Below are 26,600 nucleotides of genomic sequence, written 5' to 3'. Positions count from 1 at the left end.
AAGTTACGGCGGCGTAGCGTATCTCTTGCGGCGTAAGGACGCGGAATTCAAATTCGGTGGGTAGGGAGCGTGTTTAATTTAAATGAAGCGCGTCCCCGCACCAAACGAACTGCGCATGCGCCGTCCGTAAAAACTCCCAGGGGGCATTGCTCCAAATGACGTCGCAAGGACGTCATTGTTTTCGACGTGAACGTAAATGGCGTCCAGCCCCATTCACGGACGACTTACGCAAACAGCGTGACATTTTCAAAATGATACGCGGGAACGACGGCCATACTTAACATTGAGTACGCCACCATATAGCAGCTTTAACTATACGCCGGAAAAAGCCGAACGTAAACGACGTAAAAAAATGCGACGGCCGGTCGTACGTTCGTGGATCGTCAGAAATAGCTAATTTGCATAATCAACGTGGATTACGACAGGAACGCCACCTAGCGGACACCAAAAAATTGCATCTTAGATCCGACGGCGTACAAAGACGTACGCCTGTCGGATCTAGCCGAGATGCCGTCGTATCTTGTTTTGAGGATTCAAAACAAAGATACGAAGCGGGAATTTTGAAATTACGCCGGCGTATCAGTAGATACGCCGGCGTAATTTCTTTGTGGATCTACCCCGTGATGTTAAGAACTATTGACCACTTTAAAATATTAGCATTCTAAGGGTGCAGGAAGAATTAGGTGAATTAAGTGAATTTAAACCTGTTAGTGGGGAGGTTCCAGGCAGGAACCTCCCCACTAACCTTACTCCAACCTCCTCCAACTGATGGTTGTGGCAAAAATAATAATTTTAATACAAATAATCTTAATACCCTTTATACTTATCTTTAACCATGACCACATGACTTTTCTTTGGATTCTCACATACACACTTACAAAAGACTGCAGCAATATAATGAGGTCACGATGAAGGGGCCTGTTGTCAGACACAGATTGCACCAATAGATGACAGACTCAGGTAAGCTAAAAAGGGTTTTTAAAGGTTCATTTTGAACAGTTAGTGAATTGGTGGGAGCTGGGTGTATGTGAAAGTTTTACATTTGCCAAGAGAAAGGCTTTAAGAAAACGCAAACTTGTATGGCATTAATATGTCTATCCTCAGACATGTTTTTGTTTTATAGAGTCTCTAGCCCAACTACAAAACTTTAACATTTTCACTGGAAACAGAGTAGAGAGGACATTGTCCAATGGGGCACTTGTTCTACTGACAACTGTCAGAGGTGGGATTTCCCCTCAATTTGAGAATATTTTTACTTTGGAAGGAGGAAGTGCAAGTAAATTTCCTTGATGAAAAAATAGTTGACGTAAGAGCTTATGACCCTTTCCCTCTCTATTAAAAAAGAAATAAGTTATAAATAAAATAGGTTTTTATGACACTTTAACCACTTCAGCCCCGGACCATATTGCTGGTCAATGACCCGGCCACTTTTGGCGATTCGGCACTGCGTCGCTTTAACTGACAATTGCGCGGTCGTGCGACGTGGCTCCCAAATAAAATTGGCATCCTTTTTTTCCCACAAATAGAGCTTTCTTTTGGTGGTATTTGATCACTTCTGCGGTTTTTATTTTTTGCGCTATAAACAAAAATAATTTTTCTCAGTTTAGTCCGATACATATTCTTCTACATATTTTTGGTAAAAAAAAAAAACGCAAAAAGCGTATAGTGATTGGTTTGCGCAAACATTATAGTGTCTACAAAATAAGGGATAGAATTATGATTTTTTTTTATATATATATTTTTTTATCTAGTAATGGCGGCGATCTGCAATTTTTGTCAGGACTGCGATATTGCGGCGGACACATCGGACACTTTTGACACATTTTTGGGACCATTCACATGTATACAGCGAACAATGATATAAATATGCGCTGATTACTGTATAAATGTGACTGTCAGGGAGGGGGTTAACACTAGGGGGCGAGGAAGGGGTTGATGTATTCCCTAATTAATGATTCTTACTGTGGGGGAGGGGGGTGACTGGGGGAGGTGACCGATGGTTGTCCATATGTACAAGTTACACACATCAGTCTCCTCTCCCTGACAGGACGTGGAGCTCTGTGTTTACACACAGAGCTCCACGTCCCTGTCTCCGTGACTGCCGATCGCGGGTGCCTGGCGGACATCGCGGTCGCCAGGCACGTGCATCGGCACCTGTCTGATGTTGCGGGCGTGTGCGCACGCCACCGGCGCCGTTCGCGCGCCCCCCCAGTGGCCTGGAGGCCAGAGGCCATATATAGACGGCCTCCCGGCAATTAAGAGCCGCATTGTGGCCGGAAAAACCCAACGTGCTGGTGGGAAGAGGTTAAATGTGGCAAAAATGTTGTTTGTAAAGAATATCAAATCATTTGCAAAAACAATACAAAACATAATTTTTGCTTGCAAATGATTTGATGATAGACATCAGCACAGTTTCTCCACATTCACAAAGACAAGTGAAAATCTACTTTGCAAAGTGAACATGCTAAGTTCCTTTAATGAATCAAGGTTAGAAGAGAAAGAAGCATGTTGCCATTCTTGATTTGAAACTGTATTTTCTGTAGCTATTTAATTCCAAATGCTCATACAGACCTAGGGACTTCTGAGTAATTCCCTTAAATGTCTAAAGTCAGGTTTTAAATTTAAATATTTATAAAATGGCCAGCTTCCATCCATATCATAAATTCACCCTCTGGCAGTGTAAATGAAACATATTAAGGAACTCTGTTGGTGGTATTAAATCTATCAAATGTTCAATGACTACTGTGCTTAAGTATATGGTATAACAATTTGCATTCAGCAAGAAAAGTTTAACTGTTGTTTCATATACAAATATTGTTGTAAAAACACTTTGTAGATTTTATTTAAAAAAAATGTGTGACTTTTACAGGTTTAACCACTAGGCGTCTGTGCTATAGCTGAATGACGGGCACAGCGTGAACCTCAATTGCCGGGAGGCCGTCAATAGACGACCTCCCCTTCGCACGCTCCCTGCGGTGCGCAGTGTGGTCACAGACCACCATAAGTGCCACCTATCAATGCCCACAAGTGCCACCTATCAATGCCCACAGTGGTGCCAATCAGTGCCTCATCAGTGCCACCTAGCAGTGCTGCCTATTGGTGTAACCTACCAGTGCCGATCAGTGCTCATCACTGCCACCCATCAGTGCCCATCACTGCCACCTATCAGTGCCCATCACTGTGACCCATCAGTGTCACCTCTCAGTGTCACCTCTCAGTGCCCACCAGTGCCGCCTATCAGTGCCCACCAGTGCCACCTTATTGATGCCCATCAATGCATCCCATCGGTGCCCATTAGTGCAGCCCATTGGTGCCCATCAGTGCAGCCCATCAGTGCCCATCAGTTTGCAAAATGTTATAACAAAATATTTAAAAAAAAACATTTTATTTTTTTAAATCAGTCTTTTTAAAAAAAATAACAAAAAAAAACCCGCAGAGGTGATCAAATACCACCAAAAGAAAGCGCTATTTGTGGGAAAAAAATATAAAAATATAATTTGGGTACAGTGTTGTATGACCGTGCAATTGTGAGTGAGTGAATAACTTATATAGCGCTACAAATGTGAACTGAATCGCCTCAAGGCGCTTGGTATCCATTTTCCTTCTATTAAGCCTTCAGAAAAGATGGGTCTTGAGTTTCCTTCTGAAGGCCTGATGATTCTCTTCCGTTCGTAAATTAGTTGAAAATGAGTTCCACAGTCGAGGTCCTTGGACTGCAAATCTTCGTTCTCCTTTGCTCTTATAATGGGCCTTGGGGATGTGTAGTAGATTTTGATTAGCTGAGCGGAGAACGCGATTGGGGTTGTGGTATTTTATTTTCTCACATAGATATTGCGGGGCGATGCCTTGAATACACTTGTGCGTTAGGCAGAGGGCTTTGAATGTGATTCGGTCCTTGACGGGCAGCCAATAGAGGGATCTCAGGGTGGGGGAAATCGATTCCCAGTGTTTTTTGCCTGTTACCAGGCACGCTGCCGTGTTCTGGACTACTTGCAGATGGGCAATCTGGTATTTTGGGAGACCTAGGTACAGGGAGTTAGTATAGTTGAGGTTGGAGTTTATTTGTGTACCTACTACTATTGCGGTGTCTTTTTTTGGAATGAAGGGCACGAGACTTCTTAGTAGACGCAGGAGATGGTGAGACCCGCTGACTACTGACCCAATTTGAGCATCCATAGTCAAAAATGACTCCTAGACTTTTGACTTTGGTGCTAGGGGAAATGGTCTGTCCAAATATCGGCCGGGGGGACCATGTCGTCCTGGCCGATCTCTTTGTGTTTGCATGGACCAGAAGGAGTTATGTTTTTGATCCATTGAGTTTGAGGTGACTCTCCGTCATCCAGTTGTCTATCAAAGTGAGGGATTTTTCTAGTCCGAGGTATTGGTCCTTTTTTTGGTTTATACGAAAGTAAAGCTGAGTATCATCGGTGTAGGAATGATAGAGAATATCCTGGTTACTGATTATTTTGAGGAGTGGGCGAAAGTAAATATTGAATAACACGGGCGACAGGCGGGACCCTTGCGGGACTCCACATGTCAGGGTCCATGCTTCGGAAGTGAAAGGTCCTAGTTTCACTGTCTGGGATCGATTTTCCAGAAATGATGAGAACCAGGGTAGATCTGTGTCTGCAACTGTAGCTACTTCTGTGAGCCGAGTCAGCAAGATTTTGTGATCTACTGTGTCAAACGCTGCACTAAGGTCCAGCAGTATCAGAAGACAAGATTCTCATCATTGTCATTCAAAGTGCATCAGTGCTGAAAGCTGAAAATTGGTCTGGGCAGGAGTGCCCAATGTGGAAATCTGGGGGGATCTGGGGGTCCCCTTGTTAAAGGGGGCTTCCAGATTCCGATAAGCCCCCTGCCCGCAGACCCCTGCAACCATCGGCCATGGAAGTGGGGATGAGGCCCTTGTTCCCAACATGGGGACAAGGTGCTTTGGGTGGAGGGCAAAGCCCCCCTATCCCTAGGCACCCACCCCCCCATGTTGAGGGTATGAGGCCTGGTATGGTTTAGGAGAGTGGGCGCTCGCTTGTCCCCTCTCTTTCCTGACCTGTCAGGCTGCATGCCCAGATAAGGGTCTAGTAAGGATTTTGGGGGGACCTCACGCCTTTTTTTTATTTTGGCGTGCGGTTCCCCTCCAAATCCGTACCAGACCCGAAGGGCCTGATATGGCCTTGGGAGGACCCCGCACAGTTTTTATCTTTTCAAAAGCCGTGTGTCAGCAATTGTAACCGCAAGTCATTTTAAATAGGATTTGACTCGTTTTTTTTTCTTCTTAAATACATTTTTGCTGCAGCATGTTTTATGCATGCTACAGAAGTGTCACTTTACAGGCACATTAAGGGGACCCCCAGGCACTATATTTAAAAGAACTTTTCATTTTTATTGTTGCACTTTAAGCATAATTAAAATCACTGTTCCTGAAAAAATGATTGTTTAATCACTTAGGCCTCGTACACACGACCGGGTTTTTCGGCAAAAAAAAGCAAGAAAACTGATTCTTGCCGAGATTCCCGTCCGTGTGTACGAGGCATTCAGGTTTCTCATCTGGAAATCTGACCAGAATCTCGACGAGAAAAAAAGAGAACCTGCTCTCTTTTTTCTCGTCGAGATTCTCGTTTGTCTGTTTCCAGATGAGAAACCCGAGAGTGTGTATACTTACCTGTCGCCGTGGAAACCCGCGCATGCTTGAAATGACTTTGACGCATGCGCGGTAGCTTCCACGGCATAGGTAGGGTGAAGCAAGATGGTGGCGATGGCATTGAATGTGACTCGCGGTTCTTTTGAAATGAAAGTCAGTACACTCGGGCGGCAAGAGTTTCTTGCCAAGAATCTCGTCAGGGAAAACAACAGGTTTTTCCTGATGAGATTCTCGGTCGTGTGTACGAGGCCTCAAGCCCCGTGCCTCTTTCTGAGATTTCATGTTTACAATTTAAAAACATTTTGTTTGCTAAAAAATTACTTAGAACCCCCTTAGAATTTTTTTTTTTGCTAACACCCTAGACAATAGGACAATTTTATTAAAAAATAAGACAACAGTAAAGTTAGCCCAAGTAAATTGACATGTCACGCTTCAAAGTTGCGCCCGCTTGTGGAATGGAGACAGACTTTTACCCTTAAAAATCTCTATAGGCGACATTTAAAAAATTCGACAGATTGCATGTTTTGAGTTACAGAGGAGGTCTAGGGCTAGAATTATTGCTCTTGCTCTAACGATCGCGACAATACCTCACATGTGTGGTTTGAACACCGTTTTCATATGCGGACACTGCTCATGTGTGCGTTCGCTTCTGCGCACAAACTTGTGGGGACGGGGCACTTAAAAAAAATATTATTTATTTATTATTTTACTTGATTTCATTTATTTTGACAATGTAAACATCCCTTGTAATAGAAAAAAGGCATATTTGGACTAAAACGCAAAAAACAATTAATAAAATGATGTCATTCTAAAAAAAAAAAAAAAAATGTGCCTTTAAGAGTGATGTCGCTTCCGCCCTGCAGTGATGTGGAGATGGGTGGGGGACATCTTCCCCTCAGGCCCCATACACACAATAGAATCTATCCGCAGATAAATCCCATCAAATGGGTTTCAGCGGATAGATTCTATGGTGTGTACACTCCGGCGGATATTTATCCGCGGATATTTCCGAATTCCAGCAGATAAATATTTGTCGACATGCACAGAATATCTATCTACTGGAATCGGATCCCACGGATGGATCCGCTCGTCTGTACAGACTCACCGGATCCATCCGTCCAAAGGGATTCCCCGCACGCGTCGTAATGATTTGACGCATGCGTGGAATTCCTTATATGACAGCGTCGCGCCTGTCGCCGCGTCATAATCGCGGCGACGGCGCGACACGTCATCGCCAGAGATTTCGGCGCGGATTTCAATGCGATGGTGTGTACACGCCATCGCATAGAAATCTGCTGAAATCCTCGAGAGGACCGTATCCGCGGATAAATCCTCTCGTGTGTATGGGGCCTCACTCGCTCCCTTAGCAGACCCGATCGCCTCCGCCGATGCCGACAGCTCCGTTAAGAGGCGAGAGGGCCCCCCCGCCACCAGATAAAAGTGATCTTGCGTATCCGCCACAGAGACCTCTTTAAACAGCCGTCGTATGCTTGCAGCATTTTTATGGCCAATTGCTTTCAAATAAGCCTTCAAAATGGGCACTTTTGATTTTTACTGTTCAGCTCCCATAGACTTCAATGGGGTTTTTTGGTTTGGGTTAGAACATTTCCTCTGTTCGGGAGTTCTGCTGCAAAACTAACCGGGGGGGGGGGGTGTTCGGCCAATGTCTACAGGGAGTGCAGAATTATTAGGCAAGTTGTATTTTTGAGGATTAATTGTATTATTGAACAACAACCATGTTCTCAATGAACCCAAAAAACTCATTAATATCAAAGCTGAATATTTTTGGAAGTAGTTTTTAGTTTGTTTTTAGTGTTAGCTATTTTAGGGGGATATCTGTGTGTGCAGGTGACTATTACTGTGCATAATTATTAGGCAACTTAACAAAAAAGAAATATATACCCATTTCAATTATTTATTTTTACCAGTGAAACCAATATAACATCTCAACATTCACAAATATACATTTCTGACATTCAAAAACAAAACAAAAACAAATCAGTGACCAATATAGCCACCTTTCTTTGCATGGACACTCAAAAGCCTGCCATCCATGGATTCTGTCAGTGTTTTGATCTGTTCACCATCAACATTGCGTGCAGCAGCAACCACAGCCTCCCAGACACTGTTCAGAGAGGTGTACTGTTTTCCCTCCTTGTAAATCTCACATTTGATGATGGACCACAGGTTCTCAATGGGGTTCAGATCAGGTGAACAAGGAGGCCATGTCATTAGTTTTTCTTCTTTTATACCCTTTATTGCCAGTCACGTTGTGGAGTACTTGGACGCGTGTGATGGAGCATTGTCCTGCATGAAAATCATGTTTTTCTTGAAGGATGCAGACTTCTTCCTGTACCACTGCTTGAAGAAGGTGTCTTCCAGAAACTGGCAGTAGGACTGGGAGTTGAGCTTGACTCCATCCTCAAACCGAAAAGGCCCCACAAGCTCATCTTTGATGATACCAGCCCAAACCAGTACTCCACCTCCACCTTGCTGGCGTCTGAGTCGGACTGGAGCTCTCTGCCCTTTACCAATCCAGCCACGGGCCCATCCATCTGGCCCATCAAGACTCACTCTCATTTCATCAGTCCATAAAACCTTAGAAAAATCAGTCTTGAGATATTTCTTGGCCCAGTCTTGACGTTTCAGCTTGTGTGTCTTGTTCAGTGGTGGTCGTCTTTCAGCCTTTCTTACCTTGGCCATGTCTCTGAGTATTGCACACCTTGTGCTTTTGGGCACTCCAGTGATGTTGCAGCTCTGAAATATGGCCAAACTGGTGGCAAGTGGCATCTTGGCAGCTGCACGCTTGACTTTTCTCAGTTCATGGGCAGTTATTTTGCGCCTTGGTTTTTCCACACGCTTCTTGCGACCCTGTTGACTATTTTGAATGAAACGCTTGATTGTTTGATGATCACGCTTCAGAAGCTTTGCAATTTTAAGAGTGCTGCATCCCTCTGCAAGATATCTCACTATTTTTGACTTTTCTGAGCCTGTCAAGTCCTTCTTTTGACCCATTTTGCCAAAGGAAAGGAAGTTGACTAATAATTATGCACACCTGATATAGGGTGTTAATGTCATTAGACCACAGAGACCACATTACAGAGATGCACATCACCTAATATGCTTAATTGGTAGAAGGCTTTCAAGCCTATACAGCTTGGAGTAAGACAACATGCATAAAGAGGATGATGTGGTCAAAATACTAATTTGCCTAATAATTCTGCACTCCCTGTAGTTGCATGTTGTGAATAGATAGATGTCCAAATGATGCTCCAATCAGTTTACCAATTTATCTGGTACTGTGTAGCAGTCAAGATTATTCACCCATAAGCCTCCTGGGGACATCTGCAGTGTTGAAGAGCCAGTGCTGTGTTTGGAGAGGGGGACCAATTTTGGACACCCCTCCTAATGCATCCATCCACTGCAGAGTCATATAGGTTGATATCAGTATATCAAGGGTCTGTATTTTTACAGTCTTTTTTTTTTTGGGGGGGGGGTTCTGCATCAAAAACAGAGAGAAATCTACAAATATATGTAGAAATTAATCATTGATATTTGCTGGATGCAAACCTGAAGATTATTTTGCTTAAAGGAGAAGTGCATCCATTTCCAGTAGACAGTGGGCTGAAGTCTGCTGTCCTCTGACATCACAGAGAGAGCCTGAGCTGGCCCAGTGGGTGGGGGGGCAGAGCAGAGAGCTGTGACTGACAGTCAGCAGCTCTCTGCCCAGGGAGTTGTGAGAACCGAGCGATCAGCGGTGTTCAATCACTTAGTTCTCAGTGTTAGAGGGGCCGGGGGACAGATGCAGCATTGGACCGATGCTGCATCCATCTAAGTAAGTATGATTCTAAAAAAACTAAATAAAACATACATCTCATTTAACTCTACCTACCTGGGTTAGTTAAAAAAAAAAATATATCTGTGCATTGTAAACTTGGAATGGCTCTCATTTAAATTTATACGATGGCAGTGCTGCTTTGTAGGGTAATGGGGGAAAAAAAATACTTAATAACTGAATATTTTCCAAAAAATATGCTAATTTATTTTATTTATATAGACTTTAAATGTTAATTTTTGTTTACTCAACAAGAAATAAAACTCAGCTCCATTGATTAAGCAATTAAATAATTAATATCACTGAGAGGAACGCAGCAGCTTCAATGGCATTTTTACATACAGTTATTCTTTTCACTTTTTGTCAAACCAGCATGAGTTTTAAGACTCTTTTAATGTGAATATTAGTCTTCATGTCTAACACCCATAAAAGATGCATGTGATGTACTGCTATAAGCTGATCGGTGGTAATTTGCGCAGAGACCAGGACATGTCAAACACTGTATTTTTTATCAGCTTAATTTTTTATTTTTTGCAGATTTTGCATATTAAATGACTGTCAGCGGTATAATTACTATCAATACTATATTTGTTCTTCATGATGTGATTGTGCTATAGAATCATTCATTTAAATTATAATTATCCCTAATCTGCTGCTGCAAATGCTTGAAGAGAGCAGCAAAGGGGATACTAAAGTTATATTAAGCACTAATATAACATTGCTCAGCCAAGAACATGAAGTTCTTCTAAATAGGTGAATTTGGTTGCATAGAAACAAAATATTGAATGGAAGATGTCTGTAATAACATAGCTACTGTCACTCTTTTTTTTCCACTTATTTTGGTGCTGTCTGTGTTTGTCTTATTTTTTGTACTATACCTCAAAACAATGGAATTTAATAATTCTAAAATTATGTATATATACCGTACTGTATATATGTATATCTATCTATCTATATATATATCTATCTAGATACATGTATAGGGATAGGGGTCTGTTATGGAATTTGGGGGGACCTCACACAATTTTTGTTTTTATTTTTGGCATGGGGTCCCCTAAAGGCCAAAGGGCTTGGTATTGATTGGTGGGGGTAAACCTGCACAACTTTTTTTTTTTCCTTTATATTTAATGTTGGCTCTTTTGTGACAGCAAACATCTGTAAAGACAGATTTAAACTAAACTGAACTGAAAACGGATGTAAAATTATTGTAAACTGAATCAGTTTTTTCTTTTAAAAAAAGAAAAGTGACTGAATTGATGACGCCCAAGTTAAAACGGCCTAATAGTAAGGAAATTATTAAGTTCCACATGTTTCCTTTTGGACTTGTTAAGGAGTTAAGTACATTTTTTGATGTTACGATAGGGGAGGGTTCATTTTTAAGTGCAGGAGATACTTTATTAATTCACAAAACACAGGAAAGACACAGCTATAAGTCTCTTGACATTGAGAAACAATTATTTAAAATAATTAGTGGCAGCAAGAACTGGATAAATAGAAAAGTGTAAAGCTGTATTATTAATCAAGTATTGCAAAGACTATACTATTGATGAGATAACTAAATAGAGAACAAACACTTTAGACACATCCCTCTAAATATAGCCAATTGATAATAAAATGTAATAGTAGATTAGAAAGTTCACATAGAGCTAATAATTCTTCAATGTACTTTACTATTATTATTTTTCACAGTTAATTAGTTTACAGTGTTAAACTCCAATCATACATGGGATTTTCATTAAATTCATTGTGGATTATAGTTGGACTTTTGAAAATCAATTTAGTTAAAGTACATGTGTGAAATAGACCTGTTATAATGTTTCTATAGAAACCAATATAACAAAGTTAATGGAATAGAACTAGTGACAGTAGCTTATTTTGCACTCTTATTTGATACTATATCATAGACAAGATATTCAATGCACAACGGCTAACAGAGCACATTTTCTAGTAAACATACTACGTGGACTTGATTTGCGCTAAGGTAAAATTATGGTTTCACTTCTGGAAATGCTTTACTTAACTATAAATGTATGTCTCAATTTATTAAATCCATGTTATACCCTTTAATATAAGAATATGTATATATATATATATATATATATATATATATATATATATATATATATATATATATATATATATATATATACACAGAATTTTATAAATGTATTTTGAATATTGTTTGCCCAAGAGGTTATTTTATTCATTTGGGATACCAAATGATTTTTCCTTGTTAACGGAAATTGAATCACACTTTAACCAGTTACAGATCAGAAGATTTTCCTGCTTAATGACCAGGCCATTTTTTTGCGATATATATCACACTGTGTCGCTTTAACTGACAATTGCGCGGTTGTGCGACGCTGTACCCAAGCAAAAAAAAAAAACAGCAAAGCATTCTCCAATTTGCTACAGCATGGAAAAAAATGCCTTCCTGATCCAAAAGTTGGTAGAGGGAATCACTGGGGAAGGTCAAGTATGACATCTTACCACAGGTTATCAAGTGAATTGAGATCTGGGTTTGATAGTGTTATTTTAATATAATCAGTTTATTGAACATTCCAATGCAACTATTGAATTGTGCTTAGGGTCATCATCATGTTGGAACTCTTTTTGCAGCCTTAGGTCTTTTTGCAGATTGAAAGAGTTTCTGCACTAAATTACCAAATGGCAACAATCTTGCCCTTAATCTTGACCAGTATTTTAGGCCTGTTTATGACAACTATCTCCACAGCGTGAAGCTATCACTACCATGCTTCATCATGGGGAGGTTGTTCTCAGGGTAATAACTTTAAGCAGTGTTGGCTTTCTGACAATCATAGTGTTCTACAGTTTTTTTTTTAGTGTTCTACAGTTGATTTGTGGTCTCATCAGACCAGAGAATCTTTCCAACTTAATATCTGTTTTTTAATTCCTTTTCTCTTATCTCTTTGCCACAAAACTCAACATTATTGAGTAACCAGGTTGTTCCAGACAGTTGAACTTAAAATGTACAGTCAAAACTTAATTTACAGTCTGGAGAAAAGAAGAGAAAGGGGAGACATGATTGAAACCTTTAAATACTTCAACGGGGTGAATGAGGTTCAGGAGGGCAGTTTTTTTAATATGAAATCAAAATCAAGAACCCAGGGACAGGACCTCAAACTGGAGTAAAGTTCAAAACTAATTTTAGGAAGTATTATTTTACTGAAAGGGTAGTTGATGCTTGAAATAAGCTTCCAGTAGAGGTAGTGAGACAGCCAACCGTAAATGGCTTCAAACATGCTTGGAACAAACATAGATCTATACTCAGACCAAAAAGTTAATGAAAAACAAAAGCAAAAACAAAATATGAGAAAATTAAAAAAATGGGCAGACTCGTGGACTATTTGGTCTATTTCTACCGTCACTTTTCTATGTTTCTACATGTCTTTTAGAAACAGGTTTATTTGTTTTGAGATCATATGACACTTTGTATATAGGTTAACCCCATCCAACTAATTCCAAAACTTCTTGTGACATATTTGTCATATTACAGAATAGTTTGTGTAGATTAGAGTAAAATAAAATATAGCCTATTTTAGTTCTCCATAAATGTACTGTATATATAGAAATTTAACTATTGAAAAAAAATCTACAGTATATCTCATGTTAAAAAATACTACATATCAGAAAAATAAATGTCCTCCAATGTTTTCGTTCAAATAGTTTTTTTTCTTTGAGAGGCTAAAATAAATTGACATATGCATACATGGATTACCACAGTGTCAAATTGAATATAGAGATGCTAATTAGTGTGTTTCATAAAATGTAGCACTTCTATGAAAAATTAGAATGTAAATTTTTAGAAACTAAATTGGAAGTGTAAGGTGTCTCTGCTCTGTTAATTAGTGCGATGCAAATGTCAGAAGTAATAAGTCAGCACTAGAACATAAATTGGTATAAACTCTTCTAAAAATACAAGGTATTTGAGCCCAGAGAAATATGCAATATTATCTAAAGAAAGCTTGAGCCAGTGCATCAACTGTTGATAAACTGAATAGTATTACTGCTGCTAATTATTGCTCAACATTGCGTTCCCAGGGTACTTGATGAGTTAAGAATCACACTAAATGAAAAAATACATGGAATGTTGTGTGATAATTACCCCCGAAATAATCATGCATATTGGGAGGGCTCTAGACCCTGAAAAATGTGTTTATTTAATTTATTTGTATGTGTGTTGTATTTGTGTTTTTTCTGTGCACCGTCACTTTATTTATTTTTCACTGGCTGTTTTTTGCCTAATTTGAAAAAGAAACATGAAATAATAGGTCTAACAAGAAACCATTGTTGGTACAAGAACAAATATGGGATAGTTTACAGGATCCCCTGTAACCCTCAGAAACAATTTAAAGCCCACCGTGCTCTTAAAAAAAAACACCCTGACTTCGTCATCAGGAAAGGCACTACAACTCGTAAGATTTTCAAGGTTTACTTCTAAAGTTTGCTTGAAGCATGTCTGTACAGTAACTAACTCCAATGTGTCTACTATTCCTCTCCTGTAGATGCAACAGGAAGGGAAAGGAATTACCCACTTATACAGATGTCACAAGACCAGTTGACCCCATTGGAAGGTTTCCCATCATCTCTTCCCAGTACTATGATCACAGACACAAATTAAGGAGGTAAATCTATCCCTCAGGGACACAAACAGCAATCAAAACGTCTCAAGATTATAATCCTGCCCTGATATATCCAACAATAAAGAAAAGAAAATGTACTTGCTCAAACACCAACATGCGAGAAGGATTTTCCTGAAGGAAGTAGATGCTGACCCCACATAAGTCAAAACATTTGTCACTGGCCATCTGAGAAAGGAGGAGATTTAAACATCATAGGGAAAATACTGTAAGCACTTTCAGAGGATATTAAAAGCGCTGAACATGAATACATATTTCTGATGTCTTATTTAATACTTAAACGGGTTGTAAACTCTCAAGTTTTTTTCAACTTAATGCATTCTATGCATTAAGGTGAAAAGCCTCTTGTGATGCAGCTGCCCCCCAGAGCCCCCCTTTTACTTACCTGAACCCGGTCTTTCCAGCAACGGAGACGAGCACACCAGCTCCAGCCGGTGTCTTGGGTCCTGTTTGGATAGATTGATAGCAATGCAGCCATTGGCTCCTGCTGATGTCAATCAAATTCAATGGTGCGGGAGCCAGGGGGCATAGCCCAGTCCTGCTGTCTGTGTCAATAGACACAGCAGCAGGACACGGGAGCATGCCAACATGAGTGCCCTGAGGGATAGCGGCTTTCCAACTGGGAATTTGAGAAGAGGAAGAGCCAGGAGCGCCGCTGAGTAACCCCAGAAGAGGAGGGTTGGGACTGCTCTGTGCAAAACCAACTGCACAGAGGAGGTAAGTATGACATGTTTGCTTGTTTTTTGTTTTTTAATGAACTTTTACATATCCTTTACAGACCCATAGTAACTTCCATATTGTAATAATGCACATAATTTGCATTGCTGTGTTGCATTTCCACTCTTTTTCAGTGCCTGTGCTGTATAATTTGGACCCCTGTAACGCCTAAAAAACCTGTCTGATCCTGCCAGTTTCTCCCCTCCCCCATGGCTGCTGAGCCCCTGATATTGTGGTCTGTTTACGTACCTCCGTCATCCGCAGCCTGCTCTGTGTCTGTAACCTCTGTCTCCCCCTCCCCTCTCTGTGTGTCACCTATTGACATTGCCGCCCCATCCCCTTGCTGCTGCAGTAATATCCAAAATATTTTAATACTATCCATTTTGTTTCCTAATAGAGTGCCCCCTGTCTCTGTGTTTTATTAAAAATGTATTATTATCTCACATCGGCTCCTGGCGGTCACATGACCAGTAAGGATGAGCCGAACACCCTCCTGTTCGGTTTGCACCAGAACTTGCGAACACACCAAACGTTTGTGTGAACTTTAGAACCATATTAAAGTCTATGGGACTTGAATGTTTGAAATCTAAAGTGCTAATTTTAAAGGCTAATATGCAAGTTATTGTCCTAAAAAGTGTTTGGAGACCTGGGTCCTGTCCCAGGGGACATGTATCAATGAAAAAAAGTTTTTAAAACGTCAGTTTTTTCAGGAGCAGTGATTTTAATAATGCTAAAAGTGAAACAATAAAAGTGAAATATTCCTTTAAATTTCGTACCTAGAGGGGGTGTAAAGTTAGCATGTGAAATATCGCATGTTTCCGGTACTTAGAACTGTCCCTGCACAAAGTGTCATTTCTGAAAGAAAAAAATACATTTAAAACCGGACTTGCGGCTATAATGAATTGTCGGCTCTGGCAATTCAGAGAGGATTCATTCATAAAAAAAAAAAAAAAAGTGTGGGGGTCCCCCCAAATTTAATTACCAGGCCCTTCAGGTCTGGTATGGATATTAAGGGGAACCCCGCCATCAATTTAAAAAAAAAATGGCGTGGAGTTCCCCCAAAAATCCACACCAGACTCCTTATCCGAGCACGTTAACCTGGCCGGCCGCAGAAAAGAGGGGGGGACAGAGTGTGCCCCCCCTCTCTTCTGAACCGTACCAGGCCACATGCCCTCAACATGGGGAGGATGTCCACATGTTGATGGGGACAAGGGCCTCATCCCCACAACCCTTGCCCGGTGGTTGTGGAGGTCTGCGGGCAGGGGGCTTATCAGAATTTGGAAGACCCCTTTAACAAAGGGGACCCCCAGATCCTGGCCCCCCCTATGTGAATTGGTAATGGGGTACATTTTTACCCCTACCATTTCATGAAGGACGTGTAAATAGTTGGAAAAAACACACACACACACCATAGAAAAAAGTCCTTTATTAATAAAAAAAGAAAAAAAATCCAGCGGTGGTAATCCACTCGTTCCCGGCTTCCTGCTCCAATGTTGTCTGTATCCAGCGACGGGTGATCTCCTCTCCGGTCCAGCGATGAGAAGATCATCCAGCATCCAGAGCTCCAGAGCACAGCATCGGAGGCCGCCTCTCACAGCCCAGCAGAATGACGCGGCTGGAGCTTTGACATTTCTTATATAGGGGAGATTGGCTACGTCACTGGGGAAGCTCAGTTTTCCCCCTTGCGTCAGAGGGGGCGGGATCACATGACGGGTGGCCCCGCCTCCCCTATATAAGAAATGTCAAAGCTCCAGCCACGTCATTCCACTGGGCTATGTCCGGCGGAGAGAGGCGGCCTCCGATGCTGTGCTCTGGAGCTCTGGATGCCGGATGATCTTCTCATTGCTGGACCGGAGTGGAGATCACCAGTCGCTGGATACAGACGATGTTGGAGCAGGAAGCCGGGGACCGAGTGGATTACCACTGCTGGATTTTTTTTCTTTTTTTTATTAATAAAGGACTTTTTTCTATGGTGTGTGTGTTTTTTCCAACTATTTACACTTCCTTCGTGAAATGGTACACCATTACCAATTACCATTACCAATTCACATAGGGGGGGCCAGGATCTGGGGGTCCCCTTTGTTAAAGGGATCTTCCAGATTCTGATAAGCCCCCCGCCCGCAGACCCCCACAACCACCGGGCAAGGGTTGTGGGGATGAGGCCCTTGTCCCCATCAACATGGGGACATCCTCCCCATGTTGAGGGCATGTGGCCTGGTACGGTTCAGGAGAGGGGGGGCCGCACTCTGTCCCCCCTCTTTTCTGCGGCCGGCCAGGTTAACATGCTCAGATAAGGAGTCTGGTGTGGATTTTTGGGGGAACTCCACAACATTTTTTTTTAATTTGGGGTGGAGTTCCCCTTAAAATCCACAACAGACCAGAAGGGTCTGGAATGGATATTTGGGGGGGACCCCACGTAATTTTTTTTTAATTCGCGGTGGGGTTCCCCTTAATATCGATTCCAGACCTGAAGGGCCTGGTAAATGAATTTGGGGGGACCCCTACGCTTTTTTTTTTTTTTTTTATGAATGAATTCTCTCTGAATTGCCAGAGCCGACAATTCATTATAGCCGCAAGTCAGTTTTAAATGTCTTTTTTTTCTTTCAGAAATGACACTTTGTGCAGGGACAGTTCTAAGTACGGGAAACATGCGCTATTTCACATGCTAACTTTACAACCCCCCTAGGTACGAAATTTAAAGGAATATTTCACTTTTATTGTTTCACTTTTAGCATTATTAAATTCACTGCTCCCGAAAAAACAGGCATTTTTAAAACTTTTTTTGCATTGATACATGTCCCCTGGGACAGGACCCAGGTCCCCAAACACTTTTTAGGACAATAACTTGCATATTAGCCTTTAAAATTAGCACTTTAGATTTCTCCCATAGACTTTAACAGGGTGTTCCGCGGCTTTCGAATTTGCCGTGAACATCCCAAATTGTTCGCTGTTCGAGTCGAACATGAGTTCGACTCGAACTCGAAGCTCATCCCTAATGACCGGCCATGTCTCCTCTCTCCTCCTCCTGTTCCGCTGATGTCAGCGGGGAAACCTCGGCCCCTGCTGCTTCTGCAAGATGGGCAGAGGGGAAACACAGCTGGTTGCATGAGTGCCAGGAGTCGCCGCGAAATACAGTAAAAGAGGATTTTTTTAAGAAAACACAGACACTTAAGACTGATTAATACTCTAGAATGATCCAGAGAGTACCTCTTCTAGGGTTGGAGTGCACACTCACCCCCCACCCCACCATTTTTTCTCTCTCTTTCTCTCTCATTCTCCTTTACTATCTTTAATTCTCTCTCTTTCCCCTTCTGGTTTGAATTTATTATTATAAGATTGGTCCTTAAGACCACTTGATAGTTCGATAAGTGGGTTCTAAGTCTGGTTTGAACTTGATCCTGTTGACTTAATGATGCAACGAGGATCCTCGAATATACAGCTCTTTTTCTTTTTGGCTATATGACCGAACCCCCAAGAATTTGAATATGATTGCTTCTTGGCTTATCTCTTTCTTTACAATGTCGAATATTATTTGTTGTATTTTTTTTTTATCTATATAATCTCAATAAAAACATTGAATAAGAAATGTTACAACAAGCTAAAAAAAAAGAAGAAAACACAGAGACAGGGGGCACTTTATTAGGAAACAAAACAGATAGTATTAACACGTGAAAGTGGGTTAACAACTACTTTAAAACATGTTAATGTATGTGCAATAATGCCAAGCAAAGAAGTAAATGATTGTTTAAATCGTTTCTGAGTAATTTTGTTGAGTGGGGAAAATATTCAGTTTATCACAATTAAACCTTTCATATTATGATTATGGTTTGTCTGTATCTATTTATTTCTTCCGTATGAAAATAGCTAAGATAGATAAAAAAGCAGATTCTATCTGTTTGCTATCCTCAAAATGCCTGCGATGAATGATGGGCTGTGTAATCACACAGAAAACCTTGCATTACATAAGGTTTTCAAGGGCATATTGGGAACATATTAAACTATTGCATAAGGACATCTTCACATGGCATATGATGTTATATACTATCCTATAAAATGCTATTGGTGAATTTCACATAAATGTTTCAAGGGTTTACATAGCCACTATAAGAATAATGATCTATAATAACTTAACTATGGTGATAACTCAAATTTTAATTAGTGAGAGAATCACATCAGAAGCTATTATGCAGTAATTTGATATTAGCAATTTGTGAAAAGTAATCAGGTTACGGAGTAGGTCAGGGAAAATACTTGTGAAAAAAAGGCACTGTCATTCCAATTTAAAATACAGTGGTAACGCACCCATATGTCTCAATAAGAAGTGCAATCGAATATTTCGAAAAAAAATGAAAAATTAACAAATACGAGATGCAATAATTATCAAAAGAAAGCTCTATTTGTGGGAAAAAATACATCAATTGTGTTTGGGAGCAAAGCAATGCAGTGCAGTGCCGAAACGCAAAAAATGGGCAGCCGAATCCTCCATCACTAAATGACAGACTTCTGGTTACATTAGCCTGAGGTTCAGGCAGGAAAAATGGCTAAATATGTCCAGTTTGTTTACCTGTTTTCCAAATAGTGAACAGGCTGTGTTCATGTCAAATTCTTGGTCAACCCAAAATGTCTTTTAGAAGACAACCCCCTTGTAGTAATGGACAAAAACAGTGAACCCAAAAAAGTACACTCAACCAAAGGTAAGGATCTGGTATGGATTTTGTGGGAGACTCCGTGCCTTTTCTTCTTGTATATTTGCATAGGGTCTGCATAAGGTCCCCTAAAATCCATACCAGATCTAATGCCGCGTACAGACGGGCATTTTTTTTTATGAAAAAAAAAGTCGTTTTTAAAAACGTCATTTAAAATGACCGTGTGTGGGGAAAACGTTGTTTTATGTCTTCTGAAAAACGACCAAAAAAACAATGTTTTTAAACCCGCGCATGCTCAGAAGCAAGTTATGAAGCTAGTTTCAATGGAAAAAAATGCTGAACGTAACCGCGCTTTGCTAGAGCATTTTGAAAAAACGATGATGTGTAGGCAACGTAGTTTTTGAAAATGAAGTTTCAAAAAATGTCGTTTTATTTTTATGATTTAAAACGTCGTTTTTTTTCATCACAAAAAACGACTGTCTGTACGCGGCATAAGGGTTTGGTATAAATTATGTGGTATATTCCTCTCGCACACCCTACTGGAATTGACCATGTGATTTATAGGGCGTTGCAATGACTCTGGACTGGTTATATCATGGTCCCATCATTTTGCTTTTCCATGTACTCATACAATATTCAAGAGCTTTCAACTTTCAAAAAAGCTTGTTAGTGGGCTGGCAGCATATTTTATCCATGGTTTGAATTTTAAAGGAGGGGGGATGCGCACCATTTTTGTTTTTTCTTGCTTTTTGTTTTTTTAAAGATCTCTGCTAGAGTTTATTGTGCCAGGCAGGGATACATCACACTAGTTGTTAGGATGCCAGCGGCTATTGGCTTGCTAACAACCAGTCTGATAACACCACTGTTAAATGTATAACTTCTCAGTACAGTTCAAGCTTCAGCTTGGCTAAAAACTAATTTAGTTCTTTAAAACCTCCAAACAAGCAAAATTTGGTCTGAAAATAGGCTCGGACTGAATTAGGAGCTCATTCCTATTAAATATATAGTTTAATAGCTTTATCGGCTTCCTGATCTAATCCTACTATAGGATAGTTAGGGCTGTGACTAGTCCCTCTGAAAATTAAATTGCTGGAAAGTGTTTGCATGCCCAATGTTTTTCTGAGAGAGTGCTGAACATTCACCAGCTTCTGTAATAACTAAAAAAAATGAGTTTGTTATTCTTTTAATTTATTTTTTTAACAAAAGGTACATTTAATCTGAAGCAAAATAGAGAAAAATAAAACTATTTATTCCTCTTTGATTCATATACCTGCTGAAAGCTCCTGACCTTTTAACTTTTTTATTTTTAAACTAGAATAAATTATAATTCCTCTTACTTGGAAAACAAAGAGGATGCAGACACATTTTGCTTATTTTATACTAAAACTGTCAACAATACAGTTTATGACTGGTTGATAAATGTGCACTGGTGCAGTATAAAGAAAAGGCCACATTTGCATTGAAATTCAATTTTTAATTATTTCAGCATTTTTTATAGATTCCAAGCAACTCTAAACTAAAACAACATCTCTTCATGAATACAACACATTAATAATAATCTAGATACATAAAGTATATTATATTTTAATGTCATTGGAGAGTATTAAATATAGAAGTTTATATTATATATATTATATATAGAGGTTATGGGTGATCCTCGAAAGACAATGACAGTGTCTTCAGTGTGTAGGCAAAGAAAAAGCAGGCATTTTCTTTTGACTGGTATGCATCTAAATATAGTAATACCAAATGGTAAAATTAAAGGGGTTGTAAAGGTTCGATTTTTATTTTCTAAATAGGTTCCTTTAAGCTAGTGTATTGTTGGTTCACTAACCTTTTGCTTCGATTTCCGTTTCTTTTCTTTGTCTGAATTTCTCACTTCCTGTTCCTCCTCAGTAATCTGTTCAGTAAGCTGTCCTGGCTGACTCACCACCGCTCAGATTACTAAGGAGGAACAGGAAGTGAGAAATTCAGACAAAGAAAAAAAACATTTAGAAGGGAAATTGAAGGAAAATGTTAGTGAACCAACAATGCACTAGCTTAAAGGAACCTATTTAGAAAATAAAAAACAAACCTTTGCAACCCCTTTAAAGGTCTAGTTAGTAGAACAAGAACACAACAGGAAGACAACACATGTACCTATTTTAGTTGCCATTATTAGGCAACTCTATATATCTATCTCTGCCAGGGATCTAGCCAGGCTACACCTCTGTTGCTGATGTGAAAAAAAAGCAAACACCAATCAACTTCAGCTTGTTCAATTAAGCTTTGACAAAAAAAACTGTTAGCTGGTTGGTTTCTATGCAGAGCTGCACCAGATTTTGCACTCTCCGTAGATGCGCGTATCTTTGTGCGGGCGTAACGTATCCTATTTACGTTACGCCTCCAAAACTTTTACAGGCAAGTGCCGTATTCTCAAAAGAAAGTTGCGGCGGCGTAGCGTAAATAGGCCGGCGTAAGCCCGCCTAATTCAAATGTGGTAGATGTGGGCGTGTGTTATTTAAATTTTATGTGACCCCACGTAAATGACGCTTTTTACGAACGGCGCATGCGCCGTCCGTAAAAGTATCCCACTGCCCATGCTCCAAATTAACCCCCAAGAAGCCAATGCTTTCGACGTGAACGTAAATGACGCCCAGCCCTATTCGCGAACGACTTACGCAAACAACGTAAAATTTTCAAAATTTGACGTGGGAACGACGTCCATACTTAACATTGGTACACCGCATGTATGCCTCATATAGCAGGGGTAACTTTACGCCGGGAAAGGCCTAACGTAAACGGCATATCTGTACTACGGCCGGGCGTACATTCGTGAATTCAAGTATCTAGCTGATTTACATATTTCTAGGCGTAAATCAGCGTACACGCCCCTAGCAGCCAGCGTAAATATGCAGTTAAGATCCGACGGCGTAAGAGACTTACGCCGGTCGGATCTAATAGGAATCAATGCGTAACTGATTCTAAGAATCAGGCGCATAGATACGATGGCTCAGACTCAGAGATACGCCGGTGTATCTGGAGATACGCCGTCGTATCTCCTTTGAGAATCTGGGCCTCCATGTTTAGTAAATCAACCCCAGAGTGTGCACTCTTTGCATAAGACATCCACACACTATTGATTTAACCACTTTCACCTTTTCTGTTTTAGAACTGGATTTCTGAATGGCACAATATCTTACAGTTCACTCATTTATCAATTGACATACATATAATCTTCTGAAACTTGAGCTCCAATCTTCAGTTATAAAACAAGCACTTGACTTAAGAATGCAAAACTTCAATTGCTTTTTAGGGAAACTATAATGATTTTGAGTCAAGTTTATTTTATGTTTTTATAAACTTGATACTTTTGGCAGGCTCTCTCTGTCTGTCTTAAATCTCAGATTGAAAACCACTTAGTCGATTGAGTGTGTAAATGTCATCTTGCGCTGTTGAGTTCCTATGAGTCCCTATGTATACAACCAATATAAGCAGCTCAGCAATATTAATGCTGGTTGAATAATTAACAAAGAATCTTAGACAGTTGGGTTACACTGCTGCCTATTGGAGGTTGGTCCACTAGCAAAAATGTTAAGTTACCCCCCTGAAAAATCCCATATTTAATTGCAATGTTTTACTATTGTAAGCGAGCAGTATTTAGGGCCCGTGACCCTAAATTAACTTCATGAAAATGATTTTATAGTAAGTACAAAATATTTGTTTTCTTTGATGTTCATTGAAGAACTTAAAAAAAGAAAAGAACATAACCATATGAGACCATGTAGCATTTTAAAGGACAGAAACCATATGTAACATTCTCTATACTGTTAAATCAGTTTTTTGTATTAATATCCATTGCAAATATCATAAAATATGTTGTAAACATCATATGGATATCAAATGACTATGCACATCTTTGCTATAACCCATCAACTACATTTGTATTGTATCACTGTACAGTGTGGTTCTTAAGTTTAAATAGCATTCACATATATCTGGTAATGATGAAAAGGTATTGAAAATCTCAATCCATTAAAATTTTCAGAAGAATACATAGAGATGTGTGTCTATAATAATGACAGAATTACATATTGAATAAAGCTTGCATGTAATGTCACATAGGTCCAAAATGTATTTTAAAATTGTTAATAACACAGGTGTGCATCTTTTTCTTCTGTTGATCTTCCAGGTCTCCTCACCCAGAGAGGGAGTGCACACAAGTTGTATAAAAATAAACAATGAATAGTAGTAAAGGAGGGGTTGATAAAATAAGAACTCCTATACAAAAAGGATTAGAGCAGAGTCTGTCCATAAAAGACACCCAAGGATAGCAAGGGGAGCGGTAAGCATACAGCCTGCAATTGGAGGCATAAGTTCTCCTTCCCTCCTCCTGTCATGTGTCTGCTGGGACACATGACAGGTCCCAGAAGACTTTGGGACCAGTCACAGAGCACAGCGCCACTCGCACATGCACAGTGGGCATCCGGCTGTGAAGCCACAAGCTGCCACAGCCGGGTGCCCATAGTGAAGATGCCGGCACTGGTGAGGGAGGACGCAGGAAGAACATGACTGGGGTGAGCACACTGCTGGATCCTGGGACAGATGGGGGGCTGTTTATTTAAAAGTGGAAATCAAAAGTCAGCAGCTACAAAAACTGTAGCTCCTGACTTTTAATTTTGGCTTCAGAGGCTTTAAGTGTAATGGACCTGCTGCAGATAATAAACTGCTATACAAAACTGATACAACGTTGCAAGGATTAAACTGCATTGTTTGATAAGTTTACCCAACTGAAACCTTTTACACATCATATAAATAATAAATGAGTTTCCTCTCTGCAATGTTGTATCAATTTTGTATAGCAGTTCCCTTTCTGCAGTAGCTGATTCATCTGTGAGCACAGAAATCTACATACACGTTTTTCTAATATTATTTCCTATTCTGCTTGGATGTTCTTAACCTATATTGTTCGGTCTTTTTAACTTATTGGTCGAATGTTCTTTACTTCATCTTGTTGAATGTTCCTAAAGCTATTTATTCTTGGCAACAAACATTAGAGAATGTTATATTTAGACCCCTAGAGTTAATACAAGGAAAATCCCTTTCAGGAAAAAAGAAAGAATAAAAGGAGTCTTTATTATGGATTGCAGAACAGTATGGCAGAAGAAGCAGCAAGTCCTGCTAGAGACCGTTGGAGTTATGATGTCTCTTATGGGGCAGTAAAAACAAGGAAACAATTTGACTTGTCTGCTGAACCTACAGAAGAACAGGATCAGTAACAGATGTACAGTATAGTACCTCAGAGGAAAGTGGAGAGCACACAAGCGGGGATCCCCCAGTGATTAGAGTAGAAAATCAGTCATGGAAAAAACAGGAAAACACTAGAAAACCCTATTTTAAGGTGCACCACTTGAGAAGAGTGTCACCCAGTCTAACAACAAGAGGAGTTCTCAAACCTTCTCAGAGGAGGACTGCAGTTAGATGAAATGTAGAGAAGGTCAGATCAGGAAACGACCAGGGAAAAAAATCTCCAACAACACAACAACGGTCTGTCATGGAGAATTATAAGTGTGGAAACTTCCAAATATAGAAGCCCATTAACATGGAAAGAGAGAATCATCTGCAATACAGCCTTGCAAGTCTAGCAATAGTAACTGAGACTTTTAGTCCATAAACCAAATAAAGAGGGATTTTTCCCACCCAAGGCCCATCTCTCAGCTCCTGTATAAAATTCATACAAATAAAATTGTATTTAGGATGAATCAAAAGCATTTCAGATATTCTGGTCAAAAAAGTACAAATACATCTAGTCATCAAATGGTTACACCAGTAGCTTACAGTATATGTTTAATTATAGATCCTGTTTCATGTTTCCATCTGATAAGAAAACATATTGGTTACTTCCAATAAATTTCTGCTGCAGCCTTATCCCGAGAATACCTTAATATATAATCACAACAGGCTAATGATAATGTCTAATCATCTGCTAAGATGCCAAATAACAAGCTGTAGATAACAAACAAAGTAACTAAGATAAAAGTCTAGGGCAAGATAAAAATGTGTCACCATACAACAATCACAGCCCTCTCATTTTTGCAAGAAGGCATTCTTAATATCTCCATGGAACATGTGGTCTGTTTGTAATGAAGGCAGAGCTAAAACAGAAGTGACTGCCAATTTCCCTGCATATTGGATGCTGCAGCAGAGGCACTAGTGGATTAATCATCAAATGAAAGCCATTCACTGGCAAATGTTAAACAACTTGAATGATTTCTCAACTGTTAAATGGTGTATTTATTCTTGTAACCTGCATATGTCTGACATTTTGATTAGATGTTTTTCCCAAGTTAATGTTGACACCCTCAGGGACTGACCGCAGAAAGTGTGATTTTTGTTTGCAAATTGCGACAACAAAAGAAGACAAAAGATTCTTGAATTGTTTATTTAATCCTAGTGCTTAAACATCCACGGCTAGAATATCTATAAGGAGCTTATGTGCAGCATTAAAATGTGAGATATTAAGTCTGTCTGTCATGTTTATGTGATTCACAATAGCTCATTTTGTTTCATTTAAGGCATGATCATTATTGTCAATATCTTTGTATAAACTTGAAACATTAGATTATGCTGAAAAGAAAGTCTCATTCAAATATGTAACAAAATATAAATAATTTTACCATATGTAAACTGCTGTTTCTAATATCACATTATAGTATATCAAACCATTTAACAAATGCATATATGTTTGAATTCGACTCACATTTATCTGAATTTCCTAACATTTAAAATGCCGCAATATAATAATCCCTAAACTCATTAATCAAAGCTCTGCTGCAGTCAACTCACCAGTAGAAAAATTGCTATAATTTGGCACTATCAATTTTATAAGCTTAATATCATTTGTGAAGGGGGAATAAAGAGCTGGGCCTACTTGTACATTAAATAATTTTAATCATTTCGCTAAGAAAAAGAACACATAAATGAACAGATGCAGTGCTTTTATGATATGACCCCTCTTTTTTCCCGTTTCCAAGAAAAAATACAATAGATAGTGCTCTGAATCTAGAAAATGTATATTGGAAGCTACTAAAAAAGTATAGATACTCTAAAAAAATGGGTTA

General features: G+C 39.7%; 1 protein-coding gene across 1 annotated transcript in view; it reads right to left on the bottom strand.

Moving 5' to 3' along the window:
* Positions 1–26,600, bottom strand: part of GALNTL6 (polypeptide N-acetylgalactosaminyltransferase like 6) — a 1,588,031-nt gene that overhangs the window by 607,259 nt on the left and 954,172 nt on the right. The window lies entirely within an intron of this gene.

This window comes from Rana temporaria, chromosome 1 (assembly GCF_905171775.1).
Source record: "Rana temporaria chromosome 1, aRanTem1.1, whole genome shotgun sequence".
In the NCBI taxonomy this organism is placed as follows: Eukaryota; Metazoa; Chordata; class Amphibia; order Anura; family Ranidae; genus Rana; species Rana temporaria.
This window is presented reverse-complemented; position numbering and strand designations above follow the sequence as displayed.